The 20,315-nt window shown below is 47.0% G+C and overlaps 1 protein-coding gene and 1 pseudogene across 1 annotated transcript in view; both read left to right on the top strand.

Moving 5' to 3' along the window:
- Positions 1–20,315, top strand: part of SPOCK1 (SPARC (osteonectin), cwcv and kazal like domains proteoglycan 1) — a 515,798-nt gene that overhangs the window by 389,118 nt on the left and 106,365 nt on the right. The window lies entirely within an intron of this gene.
- LOC128315273 (transcription factor BTF3-like) lies at positions 13,253–14,827 on the top strand (annotated as a pseudogene).

Here is a 20,315-nt window from a genome sequence, read left to right as displayed (position 1 = left end):
TGAGGATTTATTGCCATATAAGGCTAGAAAGTATACTGGGGTAGGCAGAGCTCAGAGAAAGAAGAGGAAATGCTGTGCTGTCGACATTGCATTTCCTTCTGTCTCTCTTTGTCTATCTCTGCTTGGCTTCATTCTGCAAAGAGGCTTTCTCCCCTTGGCAGAAAGTAGGGATTTTGACAGCCCCAGATTCATTTCCTCCCAGCCTAGAAGCTCAAGAGAAATTTACCAGCGTCTATGCTTCAACCCCAGAGAAGGATCCCACCTGGCTCTTTCTGAATCCTGTGTCTGTCCCTTAATCAAATACCATGCCACACGACCCTCTTCCTCCCTACAATTCACTATAATCAAGGGTAGTATTTTTTGCTGGAGGAGAGGGAGGGCAAGATTATTTACTGGACTGACAAGATTATTTACTAGTACACTGGGAGGGCAGTGTGCTACATAATCACCTCTTAAAATGTCAGATATAGTAATCTCATTAAAGGCTTCAGCTAAATGACACTAGCTTGAGCCTGTAAGGATATATTAAAGCATTCTGTGTTTCTATGAATGACAGGCATAGACGGGCACAGAAGCCAAGTCTATACCAGAATGTTAGTTATCTGGTTAAAGAGAGAGTTCATCGAAAATAGAGTAGATCCAGCATTATTTTAATTCAGAATTCTTTTCAACCATTTGGCCTAATGTTTTAATACTTCCTTCTGATCATGTGGCACATCTGTCCCCAGTTATATGAAGCATTTATTTCTTCTTGGAACATGCCAAGATAACACTGGCTTCTTGGCTCCTGAGGATAAACTTTCAGGCAAAATGGTTATTGTGACATTTTCAGGAAGCGCAGATGTTCAAACACCATCCGTGGTGAAAATGCATCCACTGAATTTACACAGACTACTTCAACATGCAGATTAGTTATGAAGTTACAGCAGAAGGAAGCAATTCAGCTAATTATTTCACTACTTATTTCTATGTTCTATATGCAAACATGCATTTAACCAAGATTGGAAGAATAGGTATTCATTTCTTCTTCTCAAATGCCCTGAATAGGAAGCCATGTAATTAGTTAGTGCTTTTGTTAAAAACACATTAGGAAGAATAACCTTCTTGTTGTCAGTTCTGTTGAATGCACAATTAAACCGTTTGATAAAGCAATTACCTGAACACAATTATGTTCATCCTCACCCCATCAGGAGATGAAATTAAGGATTAGGTAAAATTGCAAAGCACATGAGATCTCTGCCAACTCTTCTTTAGAAGACAGAAAGGTCCCTGGCCAGGATGAATTTGCACAGTTCTATAAATCTAATTAAATCATTGCACAACAACTTTAATTAAGTTCATGATCATATTGCTTTTCTTTTTCTTTAAGAAAAAAAAAGCAAACAAAATATTCTTTGTTGGCATGCTGCTCCAGTGAGTACAGTCAGACTTCTTCACAGCCTTTTCCAAGAGAACATTTGAGCCCCAGATTTGGGAAGTGCTCGTAGAGTCTTGTTATCTAAGCCTTGGACTAGGACCTTTATGTCATGAGGGAATGAGGTGGGTTAGGGTTGACCATGAATTGATGCCATAACTGCCTGTCAAGAGGAATGGCTTTAATGATGCCCTCGCTTTTACCAAAGCAAGTTGTTGGGACTTTCCCCTTTCTGAAACCAATGGAACAGTTTTGCATGTTTACATATGGTTGCATGGGACCTAAATGCCTCATCCTGTCATCAAGGGTGGCTTTCCTGAGAGGCTGGGTTCCATCCGGGAACGTGCTCAGAACAGCAGACCTCAGCATCAGGGAAGACCCTGTGTCTAAGAGAGCACCTTTCCAAAGTTCTCATCTAAAGATACTGAGGACCGCTTTGAAATCTGCACCTCCTTGAAGGCTGCCTGTGCAGTGGTGTCCAGATGAGAGAGGCCAGGTGCTATGGGAACATGGGGACGCTGACCAGAGTGATCAGGTGGAGTACATTATAAGGTTTTCTTTGCTTTCTTCTCTCCTCGGAGGGAGGTCAAAAGATGTTATCCTGTATCAGCATGGATGGGATGCTCCTAAGGTGGTTCATCTCTCATGTTAGCTTCATATTTCCTCCTGGAAGATCTCTAGACCCTCTGGCCCCTCTTGAGAGCACATCCACATAGAATACAATTCCCTGCTATCAAACAAAGCAAGACAGAGGTGGAGTAGAGAGGATGCATCCCCTTTTTTGTTTGTTACTTGTGGCCTTTTAATGTACATGGCAGGGTAGAATGGCTTGACTCTCTCTTATCCACATCCACCTCCACCAAAAAAGGAATAACTATATTCCTGACATTTCACCTTTGAGGCTTAGACTAAGCATCTCAGTGAAGTGTCTGTGAGCCCTTCCTGCTAAGCGAGGTCATTTCTTTCCTCTGAGCTCCAACAGCACAAGGTAGTATACTTGTGCTGGCACATTTATTGCACCCCCTTGGAACTGTTCACCCTTGAGTGTGTGTCTCGCTACATGATGAGCTAGAGAGTCTGAAAACTGTAACACAGAGCCCCTCAGTAGAATACCCTTTTAAATAGCTGAGTTTGCAAGATGTAAGGGAAATCCCTGGTTGGGAGGTGGGGAGAAGGAAAACCAGAGCGGATACTGACCACTGCCTTGGGTGCCCTGGGGGAGGGGCAGTGGAAGGTAGCCCATCTGACCGAGAGGTTTTAGGGGTAACAGCTAACCTGCAGACTAGAGGCAATGCTTTATGTCTTTACAAGTTGGGAAATTCGAGGTGACACCCCACACGTAAGTCCAAAACCTTCAGTGAGTTCACCCTGAATTAAAAGGTGGGCTTTATTGAAAAAAAAAAATTCTGCCTGTTGGTCAGATATTTCTTCTAAGGTAACACTTGTCAACTTCAGCCTGATTCTGCTTTGCAAAAGAAAAGATCACCGGTAAAACTTCTTAAGGAAGAACCCGCATTCATTCCTACAGAGCACGGGCGGTACACCAAACATATAATGACTAACATAAGACACAGGCACAAATCAGTTAGATCTGAGAGCAGCTGTTAAGCTGTCCTGTGGCATGTTGTGTGACTGGCGACCTGAGTATGTGGTTCCAACTGATACTCTTGGCATGGTGTGGAAATTTTCAAGCTGATTAATTGACTTCAAGTAGTCCTGTTTGGGAATGCACCGACATTCCTATAGACGTAAATCCTCTCTGGAGGGCTGAGCCATCAGCTCAAGCTTCACAGGATTCCCTCAAAACCCGGTCACACATGACTCATAGTTCTTAAAAACGTACAGTGAAGTAAGCCACCATGAGCAAGAGGGAGCACAGACCACAAACAGTAGAATTCGACCCCCAAGAACTTGAAAGTTGGATTTTCATGCAAAATCAGTACAGATGTTCAAAATGTTTAAATTTTAAAAAATGACAATGTAAAACTTAAGCAATGAGTTACATGTAATCAAAAAACACTGGCTCTGAAAGGGAGAAACATAATCATTAAAAGTACATTTTAATGACGAGAACACATGAAAACCATGAGAAAGAAACCACGGCCCCAGCTCCTTATTCTAAATTTCGTAACTAAAAACACCTAGCTAAACACATATTATTTCTGTACAAATCATATTTCAGGATAACTCTAAATCTCTGTTCAATAGAGGAAAATTCTTTGCAGAAGAAGTATAGCTAGTAAATGCAGAAGCAATAACAGAACAAGGAAATCACCATTTTTCAGCCCCTAATGATACAGCTGATATGGGCAGTGATCAAGCATGGATGAACCCATTAGTCAAAAGGCTGATAATGAACTTTAGGGTATTTTTAAATAAAATGTTTATTTACTTATTGAGAGAGGGGTGGGAAGGGAGAGGGAGAGGCAGAGAGAGAAGAGAGAGAGAGAGAATCCCAAGCAGGCTTTGCGCTGTCACTTAACTCTGAGATCATGACAAGATGAAATCAAGAATCGGATGTTTACCCGATGGAGTCATCCAGGCACCCTTGAACCTCAGGCTATTAACTCCTGAGCCATCAGATGAATCAGAGAGTCACTGAAATGGGCAACTGGCATTGTTTGTCTTCTGGTGTCCTGTGGTGCCTCATGGGTATGTGAAGTATTTTTATTGAACTTAATTCTAGTCAAGCCTATGATGCCGTGTTCCACTTACAGAATGTGCAGGAGGGAAAGGAGGCCCCACAGATGCAAACAGACAAATTTGGAGTGTGAGGTTTTCGGGGACCCACTTTCCCCATGGAAAAAGGCAGAGTGGGACACATAACTGCCAAATGTTTTGTGAATACTCGTTGCACCCAAAGGGAAACAAGCCAGGAGAAATGTAAAAGAGAAAGATGCTTTGGGGACTCTCAGGAAAATTGATAAGGAAGTGGGAATTAGATAGGGTAGTAGCATTACAGTTGAGTAAGGAAAACCCACATTTTTAAAGAGGTATCCTGTGAAGAGCATAGAGCGCTTGCTTAATGATAATTTGCCAAAAAAAGAAAAGTATGTTCTTTGAGGGAATAAAATATCTCCTGTTAGCCTTATCGTCAGTGTTGAACACATAAAGTGAATGAGTATCAGTAAAAGGAAGGAAGTTATGTTTGCAGGACAAGATTAGGGATAGCCAAGGATATAAATCCGTAAAACTTTAAAAATATATATGTCATAGACTTAAATACAAAATTTAAAACTATAAAACTTCTAGGAAAAAGTTAGAAGAATCTTTGTGCCTTGGATTAGGCAAATATTTCTTAGATACAGCACCAGAAGCATGCGGCCATAAAACATAAAATGGATAAATAGTTTTCATTTCCGCCTTCAGAAGACACTGTTAAGCGAATGAAAAATGCAGCCACAGCCTAGTATAAAACATTTGAAAATCATGTAACTCATATAGGACTTGCATCCAGCATATATAAAGAGTTCTCTAAATTAAAAAAAAAAAAAACGTAGACAACCCAATAAAAATGGGCAAAAGATGTGAGCAGGCATTTCATCAAAGAAGATATGTGGATGGTAAATAAGCAAATAAAAGATGCTCCATATTATTGTCCTTGAGGAAATGCAAATTACAACCACAGTGAGATACCATAACACCAGAATGTCTCATATTAAAAAGACTGATCAGGTATGTCTGGGTTGCTCAGTCAGTTAAGTGTCCGACTCTTGGTTTTGGCTCAGGTCATGATCTCATGGTCTTGAGATGGAGCCCTGAATCAGGCTCTGAGCTGGCAGCATGGAATCTGCTGGGGAGTCTCTCTCTCCCTCTCTCTCTGGCCCTCCCTGCCTCAAAATAAATATATAAGCTTTTTTTTTTTTTTTTTTTTTTTTTTTTTTTTTTAAACAAAGACCAATCGGTACAAGTGCTGGCAAAGGTGTGTAGGAACCAGTACTCTTCTGTGTTGCTGGTGGGAATGTAAAATGGTGCAGCCATTCTGGAAAACAGTTTGGAAGTTTCTTAAAGTACTATATGATCTAGCCGTTCTGATTATAGGTCTCCATCCGAGAAAAATGGAAGCACATGTGCACGGAAATAGCTGTTCACACGTGCTCATGGCAACTTTATTTGTAACAGCCAGAAATCACAAATAACCCAAATATCCATCAAGCAAATAGATGAACAAATGGGATACATCTCTACAATGGAATGCCACCCAGAAATAAAAAGGAATGTGCTGCTGGCCCATGTAACAACAAGAATGAATATTCCAATAATTAGGCTGCGTGACAGCCAGACAAAAAAAAAAGGATGTACTATTTGATGACATTAATATAAAACTTCAGAAAACACAGCTCATCTCTAGTGACAGAGAGCAGATCCATGGTTTCATGTGGTGGGGGAGGGTGGAGGAATAGGAGGGCAGGGTTCCACAGGGGCAGGAAGAACCTTTTAGGGATGATGGATGTGTTAATTATCCTGATTACAGTGATGGTTTCGTGAGTGTGTATGTATGTGTATTTATCACAGCTCATCAAATTTGGACACCTTAGATATGTATAATGTATTGTATGCCAACTGTACCTCCAATGCAGCTGTTTAGAAAGTTTTAAAAAACGGTGATCAGAGCTGTAGAGTATGTCTTGAACTTAGCACGTTCTTCTCCTTCTGCACCGTGAATTTCCACGTTCCTCTTTTTTGGTGCTGCTATCCTCCACCACTTTGTAGCCTCATCAAGGCTGAGTAACGTCCAAAAATAGAGTTGACACTTCTCAAAGGTGGTACCAGTAAAACATTGAAAGATAAAAAGATGCGAGTTACCGTGAACACTCAGTCACTCTGGGTTCTTCTTTCCTGGAGAATTCTCTGTACTCGACATGTGTCCGAGATTGTAACATCCCTTTGGGTTCAGAGCCCAGTTGTCATTTGTTGGCATTGTCCTTGTGCCCTTCTTGGAGAAGCACAGGTCTTGGGAGATTGAGCAGTAGCCAGAAGGGCAACTGTGGGGGTGGCTGAGATGGCAAGGGGCAGGTCTCCTAGGGTGGTCTGTGGGGCCTGCCGCCCTGGTGGCCTTTCAGAGAAAGTCTGTTTGGGCCAGAGGGATGGTTAAGGTTCGCCGCATGGCAAGAAGAAACTATGCAAAGTATATAAATGCCTAAGTGACAAGAACCAGTGGTGAGTGCAGGTGAGGGGAACGACTGACATGTTTGACATGGTCACTGTGACTGATATGACAAAGCCGTTAGTCCTGTAGGTGACAGGGGAACAAGGGAGATGGTGCCTCTGAGGGCCGCGTGCTTAGGAGGGGCTACTGTATGTTCTAACTCTGCAAACGTTGAGCTCCACTCACTGATGCCTGTCTCAGACCTCCAAGTGCACAGAGTTGGAGAGGCCATGCAGTTTGCTGGGGCCAGCTTGGCACCTTCTTCCAGGCAGGGTAGGTAGCTTTTCTAGTCCTCACACACACCAATGTGTACCAGACCAGGCCAGACATTACTCCTGCTTCCAGGTTGTTTCTTGGTCCTGGGGAAGACAGACACGGAGACAGAGGGTTTCACAGGTCAGCAAGCTGAGAGGTGTAGAGGCATGGGCAGGGCGAGGCCCTGCATGGGAGGATGGAGGAAGTGTTGACACATCCGTATCTTGGTTGAGAGCTTGTTCAATGGAACGGGATGGTATAGGCTCACATCCTGGTTTAGCTTGTTAGCTTTGTGACCTTGAACAAGCTCTGAAGCCTCTTGGTGCCCCAGTTTCCCCGCCCCCCCCAAGCTCATGTATTTCTGAGCCAGGGTCCTATTGGAGGACTGAGTGATAGCAGCTTTGGCCATGGCCTGACCGTTCCTGGGCTGGAGGGAGTGGACAGAAATAGGACCCTAGCTAAGTCTGCCAGATACGCAGGGGAGCAGTTAACTGGGCCTAGGTCTGCTCCTTCCTGGAAAGCCCTCCCCCCACTGTAAGGAATTGAGCAAAAGCAGCCCCTCTATCACACAGCCAGAGACAGGAGCCTACTCTAGAACCCCTCTCCAAGGGCCATCTTTGTGTTCCCTGACCTGGGCTTGTAGTCCAGGCCCGCCATTTGCACTGCCAGTCCACACCAGAACCAGTGCCCATACCACATCGGGTGTCAACCCTGTGCCACTCACCATGCTCCGCACATGACATGACAAGATCGTGCTTAATTCTCACACCGATCTTCTCAGGTGGGAACTAGTATTAAACCCCTTCTTGAAATAATGAAGACATAGAGCCTCAGCTGTTAACATTGCTGTGGTCTCTCAGCTCCTAAGAGGAGAAGCCGGCCTTCACCATCATGTCACCCTGATGAGTGGCAAAGTCCAGACAGTCCTAATCCCAACACCACTAAAGTCAATCAGTTAGAGGGGTGGAATGCACTTAGAGATGGCAAGGAAATTTGGATCTTAATTATAAATATTTTTAAAGAAGTTTCTTTGTCTTGACTTTGAAGAAATACTATGGTTGTAGTCTAAGGATCTATTAATCTTGAATTGGCAAATAAAAGCATAAATAATGGCCTGGGCCAGTTCATGGATTTCTTAAACAGAACTGTGCTGCATTGATGATTTGTTTTCAAGTGTCACCAGCAGCCTCTTTTCCTGAGTAGTTGAAATGTTCCCTTACAGGGTCATCTGCATTACTTCCTCCCCTTCAGAAGACCCTCTCTTCCCTAAACTGTGATTGGATGGCCTAGGCTCAGCTCAGAGCCCTGATCCGGGTACCTCGGTGTTGGTGGCTTGGTGCTGGTGGCCTGTAGTGGAGAGCGTGGTCTCCCTAGATGACAGCTGACCCCATTAGCCCTGCCCCTGCGTGGTGCTGTCTCCCAAGTAACTGCCCCCCAGCGCCCCCAGCGCCCCCAGCCTAGAAGTGGTTGTCATGGAAACATATTTTTGTTTTGTCTTGGTTAGTGGCTACTATTTGATTACAGACAAGTGGAAAGAGTGGAGTGCCTCCCCTCAGAAGCATAGCTTGTGACTGAGCAAGTTCAAGGGCTGCTACAGACATTGGGCGGCTGAGGACGGGACGGGTTGTGGGGCCCCCTTGGGGCAGCCCTGTCCACACCACCCCATTATTGTATCACATAAACACAGTGCTTTTGTCACAGGCTCTCGGTGCTGACAGCTTCCCCAATGGTCTCCTGGGTGACCCCGCCTTCCCAGTGAGGGTGCTCCCCTCGCTCCTGCCCACCCCTCACCCTCCCGTGTTCTTCGGTACCGCCTGGAGCTGGAGCTGTGCGGAGAGAGGAAGGGTTCCCGAGGTTACTTGGTTTTCACAGCTCACAGGTTTTCTTGATTGCATGTTTTGTAGATCCACATTTTTATCCCTGTAGCTGTCATTTTTCTTGACCTGCTATTTCAGTCACTCAAAACAGTATTACTATATCGCATTGGAATTTCTCAGGCTTTTTTCCCTTCATGAAGTTTTCATCAACCTAGGGAGAATAATAGCTAATGATGAGAATGGAAAGCCGCAGCCGACTTGACCCGGCTTCCCACCGGTGGGCGGGCCCGGCTGTCAGGAGCAGGGCCGAGCAGCCGGGGTGCGCCGCTGGCCCCACTCCCGCTGTGCCCTGGGTGTTGGCCGCTCCGCATCCAGTCCGGTCCTCACGACCCTGGGGTAAATCGGTTTTGTTCTCATTTTCGCAGAGGAAGAGCAGACCATCCCCAAAAGGTGGTTCCTTGCCTGAGGTCCTACAGTTATAAGTGACAGAGGTGGGTCTGAACCTAGATGTAGCAGAACCCAAACAGTGTCGGTCTTTCTCGATACTCGAAGCACGTGAACTGTTCACCTTGGCTGGTTTCATGGCAGCATGGCGCATTGACAGAATGGCGTTTGGATGGCCTGCAAGATCTGCTCACTCAGATGCGTGATTGGCATCTCCCATTCACTGTGGCCCAAACAGATGATTCTCCTCATCGCCCACGGTCTCTCTCGTGGCTGCTATGACTGTGCTCTCAACCCGGTGACTCAGGCCCCAACCCTAACAGTCCTCTTGGTCTCCCCATTTGCTCTCCTCCTCTTCAGCTGATCCGTTAGCCAGCCTTGTTCTCTGTTACCTCCACACGGTAGCATGATTTGACTCTGGGTCGTCACTGCTGTCCCGTGACACTGGTGCCACCGTCTTTTTGCACGTGGGCCCCCACTTGGCCTCCTCACTGGCCTCTCTGTTTCCATCAGTGTTCTCTGAGGTTGGTTCCTCACAGAGCAGCTGAGCAAGCGATCCAAACACCTGTGCGCTTCCCGTCACCTGTACAACGACGTCACAAATCCTTATTGTGCTCCCCAGGCCCGCCATGACCTGGCCTCATCCTAACCATATTTTACTGTGCCTCTCTGTCCGTTGCTCTGTCTGATCACCTTGGTGTGCATTTCTCCCTGTAGCGTGCCGAACTGGTCCTGCATCAGGGATTTTGTGCATGCCGTTCCCTCTGCCTGCATGTCTTTCCACCAAAACTTCACATGACTTCCTCCTTCTCATCATTCAGGTCTTAGCTGAAAAGTCCCCTCCTCTGAGAACCCCTCCTTGACCACCCACCACACAACAGAGCCAGCTTTCCCCTCAGTTACTTTCTAATCTGTTTCTCTGCTTTCTTCATACTGATTACCTGTGTCTGCAATGATCTCATTTCACTTGTTCCTCCAGACTGTATAGCAGACTGCTCAGTTTCTAGAGTAGTGTCTACACAAAGGAAGTGCTCACTCAATATTTGTGAACGAAAGATTTGATGATTGAATGATGTATAGAGTTCTCAAAATGTGCCAGAGTAGCTTTGGAGTGTAGCCCTGGGCTTCTTCCAGTCCAGAATCTCTTGGGGCTGGGGGATGATTCTGCCCTTCTGCCCACTGATGAGGATGACAGTTTGTTCAGATTGCCTTCTGGGAACCCCGGGGAGACAGGGAAGTACAGGATCTTGATGCTAAATACAAAGATGCCACTGACTGCCCAGACACTGATGTGTGCCGATACGCAGGTCTGAAAGAAACAGGAAAGCTGGGTGAAAGTGACAAACAGTGTGTCCATCTGTCTGTATGTTCATCTGTCTCTCCTTCCATTCACCAGGGATGAACTGGGTGCTTGTTCCTCTCTGGGCATTGCAGATGTAAAAATGTATTAGGTGAAGTTCCTGGCCTCCTAGATTTTCCATTTCAGAAGGGGAAATGGAAAGTCTTGTGTTGGTAAGTGGCTTCCTAATAAAGGTGGGCATGTGCAGAGCACCACATGGGCACGCAGGAGGGCCTCCTCCCTCTCCTGGCAAGTTACAGAGAGCCTCCTGAGGAGGTGATGGCTGAGCTGTATACGAGAAGTGTGAAGGATGCTGACAGAGGTGGGAGTGAGCCCTGATGCTCCCCCTCCCTTCACACAAGCCTAGGAACTCCTGCTTATCCTCCAGATCATAAGCGCCTTCCCTCATGCCCTCGGGCTGGTCGTGCCCCTTGTCGCATATCTCACCCGTGCTGCATACCTTTTATTCTTGGCATTCACCAAAGTTAAAGTCTAATTTTCTATTTGTAGGGTTACTAAATTAGTATCTCTTTCCTCCAGTAAACTATGAGTAACTTAGAATAGGAACCACATTTATCTCTGGCTCACTGCTTCATCCCCAGCAGCTTACCCAATGCCTAGCACAGAGAAGTGACTCAGTCAGTAGACACTCGCGTATCGAACATCGGTGGATGGGGAAGGGAGAGAGATGAGGCCAAAGAGGTGAGCAGGGGTGCACCATGGAGGTCTCCATGTGGCCTCCTGATGGACTTGACAGGAAAATAATGGAAATGAGAGTTTATTGTGTCCTTAAGGACTGACATGATGGAGTAGTTTGGGGAACCCTTTTTTGTCTTACTGGAAGGAGTAGCTTGGTGAGCAAATGTAATCTAATGTAAAAATCTCTACAGACAAATGAACTCCCATTTCTGGAACTCTCAGTCCTGGACAAAAGACCTCAATTCACCATTTACTGTATGTGTACCTTCACACCAGCTTTGTGTCCAGCCCCGGGAATGACAGAGATGAACCATTCAAAGCCCTTGCCTCGGGGTACTCTGCGTTTGGAGGCGGGGGCTGATCTGTGATCCTCCAACAGTGAGCACACTTGGACCGCTGATAAGGAGGAAGGCTTAGAGAGCCTGGGAGCCAGAGGGACCCAGAAATTCATGTAAATGTGGCTGTCCAAGAAACTGTAATTTTTATTTGCCCTTGATTGTAAACCAAGACTTAAATGTAGAGGCTGCCGATGGGCACATCTCCCCTGAGAGGTGTGCCCAGGCTCTTTCCAAGTACGGCCCAGGGCATTTAGCTGCCTTGTATTCATGCTTTTTAAGACGGAATTGTGTCTCACCTTCATCTACAGTGAGGGTTTTATTATTTCAGTTTAGCATAACCCTTGGGAGTGTCGTCTTGTGCTGGTTTTGTGCTGTTCTGCTAGTCCCCGTTACTTTCTATCCCTGGCTACAGTGCCTGCAGCTTGTAGGCACTCAGTAAATGTTGGTGAAAGGAAGGGTTGGAGTAGAGAAGAGACGGTCCCTGGAAAGATAAAGGAAGTGACTTTCAGGCTACCACGTTTGAAGGCAGAGCCCTCAAACTCATAAACTGTCAGGTTCGTTAGATACACCTTTGCACCCATCTGGCCCACTTCACCATGCCTGTCTTTGTGGCTCTGCTAGTCTTCGCCTCTTGCCCATTGAACACAGAGAGGTGGGAAGGAAAACTGTGGCCCAAGTTTCCTTGTTCTTGTGTTGCTTTTTCTTTGTGGCTTGGCTCAGTTCCATGGCTGTATAAGCATGTAAGGAGATGAGGGAGGAGGTAGCCTGGAATCTGAAACTGAGCCAGAGAGTACTGTGAGAAAGAGAAAGTGCTTCATGATGACAGGTGCCTGAGAGTCTCAGGAGAATCAAGTTGCTTCTTGTCAAAGCCCCTTGCTTGAAAGCCCAGGGGAACAAAGGGATTTTCCTTTTACAAAATCTGCCTATTCTATTTGTGCCATGACCCTTTTTCTGTTCCAACTTGGGGTTTCTGGAGCTTTTGAGAGGTGTTTCATGCTTTCAAGATGAAACTCTGCATAGCGTCTGAACTTGACTGAGTCTGCTCTTTCATTGACTTTAGGCAGCAAAAATGCTTGCTGTGTTGTGGTCCCCCTACTTGGCTGTGCCTTGGGGAGTGTGGAGGCAGGATCGGGCATGGTGCCTGCCCTCTAGGAGTCGGCACTTTTAGCTGCCACTGCAGTGGAAGTTCACATGTCCCCCAGTAGTCTGTATCTGCCTGCCAGATGCCTGCCATGCACACAGGGAGGAAGGCCTGGATACGACCAGAGACAGAGACTAGGGGTTCAGGTTCCCTCCTGCAGACCAGGACAACAGAGGCGCTCCAGGGTGGAGAACAGAGCTGGGATTCTTCTCCTTCTCCCAGGGTGTTATGATTCACGGATGTGTTTGTTGGCTAATTGCTTCTCTGTGAGAAGTTTGGAAATTACACAGCAATTTTGTTGACAAAAGGATGAACTTCAAATTGCTGTTTCGCAAAAAATCGTTTTGTTCTTGAGGCAAGCTCAACCCTTGTTCATTGAAATGGAATCTTAAAACTAGCATCTTGTCTCACGTGGGATTTGCACATTTTGTTAGAGAAAATATTGCTTCCATTTCTCTTGTTCTAAATGATGGACCGTTTCCAAGTTGGTTCCATTTCTCCATGGACTCCCAACCAAGTAAATGAGCAAAAAATACCTAGCACCAAGTGTTAGATCCAGTGTTTATATTCCAGCCAATTATTTGGGGAGTAGAATGTCCAGCCTGCTGGTGGCCTCAGTCACATTGCTAGGTACTTCAGAAGATGCCCTTCTCTTCCTTGTTAAAGCTCAAACCATAGAGCTATCTTTTATGGTTACAAGCTCTCTAGTGAGGACTTCCAAAGTATCTTCACAAATGAGTTTTTAAAAGCTTACTCTCTCGCTGCCATCTTGCGTCCCCACGTGTATGCGCCTAATCTCCGCTGGTCCACCCGAGACCCCCTGAGCGCCAACCCTAGCCCCCCGCGTGGTCCCATTTCCGCTCCAACAAGATGAAGGAAACTATCATGAACCGGGAGAAACTCGCCAAAGCTGCAAGCACAAGCACACGTTGGTGGGAAAGGAACTGCTCGCCGAAAGAAGAAGGTGGTTCATAGAACAGCTACGGCAGATGATAAAAAACTTCAGTTGTCCTTAAAGAAGTTAGGGGTAAACAGTATCTCTGGTATTGAAGAAGTGAATATGTTCACAAACCAAGGAACAGTGATCCACTTTAACAACCCTAAAGTTCAGGCATCCCTGGCAGCGAACCCCTTCACCATTACAGGCCATGCTGAGACAGAGCAGCTGACAGAAATGCTCCCCGGTATCTTTTTGTTTTGTTTTGTTTTGTTTTGTTTTTAAAATTTTTTTTTTAACATTTATTTATTTTTGAGACAGAGGGAGACAGAGCATGAACGGGGGAGGGGCAGAGAGAGAGGGAGACACAGAATCGGAAGCAGGCTCCAGGCTCTGAGCCATCAGCCCAGAGCCTGACGCGGGGCTCGAACTCCCGGACCGCGAGATCGTGACCTGGCTGAAGTCGGACGCTTAACCGACTGCGCCACCCAGGCGCCCCCCCCGCCCCCCTCCCCCCCCCCCCCCCCCCCGGTATCTTAAACCAACTTGGTGCTGACTAGGTTAAGAAGGCTGGCTGAAGCTCTGCCCAAACAATCTGTAGACGGAAAGGCACCACTTGCTACCGGAGAGGATGATGATGATAAAGTTCCAGATCTTGTGGAGGATTTTGATGAAGCTTCCAAGAATGAAGCCAACTGAATTGAGTCAACTTGTGAAGACGATAAAGCTTGAAGAAGTGACTGGGAGCTGCTACTTTATATTATGACTGCTTTCTAAAAATTTTGTTCATGGATCTGATAAAATCTAGATCTCTAATATTTTTAAGCCCAAGCCCCTCGGACACTGCAGCTCTTCTCAGTGTTTGCTTACACACAATTCATTCTTTGCAGCTAATTAAGCTGAAGAAGCCTGGGAATAAAGTTTGAAACAAGATTAGTAAAGTTCTTTGCCTAGTTTAAAAAAAAAAAAAAAAACCTTACTCTCAGTATTTATACTTCTTTTTTCCCTAAAAAATAGTGTAGATTTGGATATTTCTGTCTCAGTATGAGATGATGCATCTGAGGGGACTTTGGAGTTGAGTGGGCATCCAGGTTCAGTGGAGAATATCTCTTTATGAAAGCCTCATCTGCTTTGCATGGCTTCCAGAAGTCATTCCCTCGGCTTCCTATTGAATGAGATCGTAAGCAGGTGTGCTGGTGAGGTCACTCAGGAGACACTGAGAGACAGTAGCAGAGCTCTCCAGGTCCTGGGTATGAAGGAGACCTTCATAGTATCCCACCGCCCTCAGGTCACTGGCACCAAGGCCCTCACATTGTAGAAGGTGTGGGAGAAGGAGGAGGGTGGCCACATCCTAGGAATTAGCATGTTAGCCCCTAGGGTTGGTGCATTCAATATGAGATATGGGCTGTTGCTACAGTTTTGACTTTGGGAGCCTGAAGGCATTTCTGCTTGCCTTCCCCAGCAGGGCTAATGGAAAATTAGAAGCTATTAAGGGAGAGTGGCTGTAAAGATTTTTGGTTTTGTGTTCTTCCATTTTGGTTCAGAGGAGGTGTCAAAGACTTGGATGCTCACGAGCAGGGACCAGGAGGGAGATGGGAAGCCTACAAGGGTGGCGATATGCAGGCTCTGTCAGGAGCAGACCCTCTCATCCTCTCTCTGTTCCTGCGTTTCTGTAGCTCCTCATCTAGGTCTCACGTGGCTCTCCAATGCCTCCTACTGGCTAGGGTCGCGTTGTTCTTCCTGGCCTCCTCTCCGGGCACTCAGACTGTGCTTCTCCTCGGCTTGAGTAAATGCAGTAGCTTCTTCTTGCTCCTCACGACAAAAATAGGCTCTAGTTAGAATCTGAAGCCTCTTTCCTAATCTCTGCCCTTGCTCCTGGTCTCCCCCATGCCTTGTTCTTTCCTCGTCTTGAGAACCTTGCACCAAGTTGTAAGGCCACCGAGAAGACTTCTCCCCCCTTGGGTTTGCTGTCTTTCAGTTCCCACAGCACTGAGGGTCACTTGCCCTGGTCCACCATGTCACTGTGGCCAATCTGGTAGAATATGCTAGCTGATCCATTTGTTAATCTACTTGAAAACTCTTTGAAATCGAGAACCATGACCTTGCTACTACTTTGTGAATCTCTCAACATACAGTTTCTGCCAGAACAAAGGTGATTGGCATGAAAAGCTAAGGACATCGGAGGGGCGGGGGTGATGGTAGGTAAGATGAGTGGCAGCAGGATTAGCAGACTTGCTCTACCAGGTTGATAGATTTGACATCCTGATATCATCACTCTTTTTACCTTTCTTTATAAATGCCTTGGAGCAAGCCAGCCAGGTGATTTGTATCCCCAAGTAGAAACACGCCCATTTGGGAGACAGAGACTGCTCACCTTTCAAATCTGTGAGAGATTGCTGAGCCCACGAGAAACGGACAGCCATCTCACATGGATTAAAACCAGTGGTGGTAGGAAGTTAAATTTGCCTCATGAGTTTGTAGGAGGTGAGCATGTGACTTCACTTCCATGATGTTGCTCCGAGACTACAGTCACATCTGTGGGCAGCTTTGTGGGATGTAGGCCCTTCCCTGGGGAGGAGACCACATCCATTTTGAGGTAGAATATTCTTTTGGCTAATGCAGGCACAGTGTATTTGAGTTGGGGGGGAGGCCTAGAACCTAACTAGTCCAGCCTCTCCTGGTCCCCACTCCTTGACCCCCCAGCAGTGTTCACAGACATGAAGACTGAGACCAGAGGAATCAGGTTATTGTCTCAGCAGAGACTAGACCCTGAGTTTCCTGACTTCCACTCAAGAGCTTTTCACGGGAGGGTAACAGATGCTTATAGGCACCAGGAAGCTGAGAGAAAACATAGTGTCAGCAGTCCCATGTGTAGAAATCCTGGGTGGATGGTTCCGGTTAAATAGAGCTACCCCTGTGTTTTCCCTGGCTCACATGCTTATTTTGGTTCTTCTTTCCCTCTTTTTTTTTTCTGCCTGCTTCCTGACTTCCTTTCTGCGTCCCCATTGCCCTCCCTCCCATGAGACTTAGGAAGCCATCTCTCGGCCCCTGAAACATCAGCTGGTGCTGTGCTTCTGGCTCTAACCTTGCCTGCGTGCCATGTCACAGTGCTCCCTGGGTCCCCAGCCCTGGCAGCCATGCCGTGCCATTCACTGGGGGAGGTGCTGCCGGCTGTTGCTTCCCAAAGAAGCAAAATCTCAAGCCCTCCCGGCTGAGCAGACACCAAAGGCTGTGGGAGTTTTGAGGGTGGGAGATCTTGAGGAGATAGCTCTTTTAGATGCACTTGATGACATGAACAACAGTGTTGATCATGATAATAGTCACATAACAATAAAGATAAAATAGCTATTGTTTACTGATGCTGCACCATGCCAAAAGCTTTATTTACCTCTCTTCTCTCACTTAGTACCTAGCCCCAAAATGCCAATGGTGCTATCCCTGTCTTCCAGAGGAAGACACGGAAGTTCGGAGAGGTGAGGTGGCTTGTCTCCGTTCACCCCTTTCCGGACCCAGACCGAATCAGGGCCTCTTGGGAAGAGCAGAGGTCGGAGGGGTGGAGACCTCCAGCCAGCAGCTCATTCCCCTGCAGCCGACGAGTGTGGCCATTGCCTCTAGGGAAGAAGGGAGGTCACTCAGTGACTCTTTCATCCTCTGGCCCTGCTGCGCTTACTCAGGTGGGAGGAAAAGAAAACCAGGTTGTGCACTATCCCCATCATCTGTCTGTTCAGGAGGCTCGGCCTCATGTATTCTTATTTATTGATTTCATTCATTTCCACAAATACCTACAAGGACTTCTCCAGCCGCTGGGGAAATGACGGCTTGTTACATAACAAGAGCATTTGATCAGGACTCAGAAGACATTAGTCACCTTTCAGCTTTCCTGTGTGTTATCCCGGTAACCTTGGACAAATCGTGTGATTTCTCAGAGACTCCACTTCTTCATCCATCAGACGAAGCCAATGATGACAGAGGCAGCATGGCTGTCCTTGCCCAGTTGCTGCACCGAGGTGGCAGCTGGTTGGGGGATGATGAGCCCTTGACGTATCGTAACCTTTGGGGTGGCTTATGTTGTCCCTGACCAAGAAAGCACGTGGTTGGGCAGAGTGTGTCATGGGAAGAGATGACAGGAGAGGAGCAGAGGGAAGGAACCAGAGTTCTGGTAACAGTTCTTTGCATATTTCGAGGAGCTCAGGTGTCCTCAGCTGGGAGGCACCAGGTTAACCTAGGGAATGGGATGGGAAGATTCAGGGCCCTTCTTAGGAAAAGGAAGGAGGACCAGATGGGGAGTCCCGGTGCTAAACACTCCCAGAGCATTTTTCATTTCATTTGCCTTAAATAAAACAGCGCTTGAAGTAAGTGTTGTTGTTATTTTCAGTCTACAGAGGGGCAAACCAGACTCAATTAGCATGTGGCAACCCTGGGATCAAGCGGAAGTCCTTCAGACTGCAAAGCCCATGGCCCCGGCCCTGAATGGCGCTGCCTTGTGGGAGCAGGAAGCGGGGAGGGGTTTTGTGCAGGTGAAACTATAGTCTGATGCCATTTCCCACCCATCTGATTAGCAAATACCTGAAGAACCTCGTAGGCTTTCCAAGTAAGGATCAAAACTAATGAGTGCAAAACTGAAGTAGGTATAGGCCTCATCATTTCTGTCCTTGTCATCCACTTGAGTACTGGTGGAACAGGAATGGACTTGGCCATGTTCTTTCACAAGGGCGTGTACCTGACTTTCCTGGTCATCATTCCCCTAGGAAGGGTAAGGTTCTTCTTCCCCAGTGCATAGAGTGGATGTGTTCTTAGTGGTGGCTAGGACACAAGTCTCTTTCCCTGAAGCATCTGCTTCCAGCCCTCCCTGTCAGTAGCCTGCCTGCTCCCTCCTTCTGGTGTCACAAAGCCGGTGGGGAGGCCGGCCAGCAGCTTTACACCCGGTACAGATGGTGAGTGGGATCATTGCACTGGAGCTGAGCTTCTGTTTGGGGAAATGTCACTTTCCTGCTCTTGCCTCTCAAATGCCTCAGAGCTATGGTTTGTCATGGCCCTAAATTTAAATCTTGGTTTTTCCTTTCTAGTAACTTACGGATCCTTTCTGACAGCTCCCGTTAGGTCCGTGTCACACGTTGCTATCCTTGGTCACCTGCCCTGTGCATGTGTGCGCCTGTGTGTCGTGGCATCAGGTGGGGGCAGTTCTGGATGATCTCAGTGGGGCTACTTAGGGAACCCTCAGACTTGTGACTTCCTTTTGTGGTTTGTTTCTCTGGCTGCTGAGAGTCCCTTCTGTTAGAATTGTTTATTTGGTTGTGTTCTGGAACTATGGAAACTTTAATTTTGTTCTGATTATAACTCCAATAAATACAGTATATTTGTCTGTGGCAAATTATGTGCTCTGTATAAATCCCCTGCCTTCGAAACATGGTGGATCCCTACAAGGGCCCATTATTTCCCTGGAAGGCTGAGCTTGTGGATAGCCGGGGAAACACCCGGAACCAGTGAAATGGTGGCTGTTCCTGAAGGAGGGAATGGGTCACTAGACAGCTGAAGAGAGATTCTGGAGATTGAGAAAACTAACTGACATTTTCTTTCTGATATAACCGCTTCTGTGGTCCTGTAATGTCTTTAGCAGGACATTTATTTTTTACTAATACGTCTCACAGGGAGCTTTTTGAGGGGGCGGGGGGATCAAAGTGATGAGTTCCTCTCGAATAGTGGCTTCTCGGTGGCCCCCTGGACTGATTCTGCTTCAGCTCATTTTCATCCCTCAAGTGTTTTCTGGGTCCCAGTGACAGCCCAGGCCCCGAGAGGAATGCTCAGGAAGGTGAGCCTTTGCCCACCAGGACTGTACGGTCTGCAAGGAAGAAGAGGGTCGTCAATCACCCCACCGTGGCTCCAGCTTCTGGGGCACATCCTGCTGCTGCACAGCCGATGCCGTTATCAAGCAGAAGGGGCAAACCCACCTTGTGGGGCTGGCATTTATGGCATCTTTATGGGTGACAAGTGAAGTGACTCAGGCACCCTGGGCACGGTCCCCGAAGCAGCTGCGGCTGCCTGAGTCTGCGTGGGGATGAGGGTGGGTCTGGCAGGGGGGAATGAGCACTGGTACTGTGCCAGGCACCCAGCTGAGTCCTAACCATAGTCCTAATTAATCCTCACAGCTCAGGGAGGCAGGTTCCACTAGCATCCCCATTTTATGTATGCGGAAACTGGGCATCACCACCTGAAGTGACTTGGGGCACCTGGGTGGCTCAGTCGGTTAAGCATCTGACTCTTGATTTCATCTCAGGTCACGATCTCATGGTTCATGGGTTCGAGACCCACATCAGGCACTGCACGGATGGTGCGGAGCCTGCTTGGAATTTTCTCTCTGTCTCTCTCTGCCTCTCCTCCGCTCGATTATGCATGCTCTCTCTCAAAGTAAACAAACGAACAAACAAACTTAAAACAAATTAAAGAAAAAGAAAGTTAAGTGACTTGCTCTAGGACAATGAGTGAGCAAGTGAGAGTTGATAGTTGAGTCTGGGTTTGTCTGTCTCCAAATTCCTGACTCCTGTAGGATTCTTATTAGATCCTTGTTTACTTCTGTCACACTGGAGGGACAGAAGCTTGGCCAGGCTCCCCAGGAAGAAGGCTGAAAAATCGTCCATTCTTTCCATGGACAGGCGTGGTAGGGCCGACAGGTATCCTAAACGTATCGTGTGCCTTTCATCTCTCCCCGAGCGCATGCTCTGTGTCTGGCCTTGTGCTAAGCACTTGATACATACACATCATTTCATTCTTTGTTGATTTTTTTC

This window comes from Acinonyx jubatus, chromosome A1 (assembly GCF_027475565.1).
Source record: "Acinonyx jubatus isolate Ajub_Pintada_27869175 chromosome A1, VMU_Ajub_asm_v1.0, whole genome shotgun sequence".
NCBI lineage: Eukaryota > Metazoa > Chordata > Mammalia > Carnivora > Felidae > Acinonyx > Acinonyx jubatus.
Note: the sequence above shows the minus strand (reverse complement) of the source record. Positions and strands in the feature narration are given on the sequence as shown.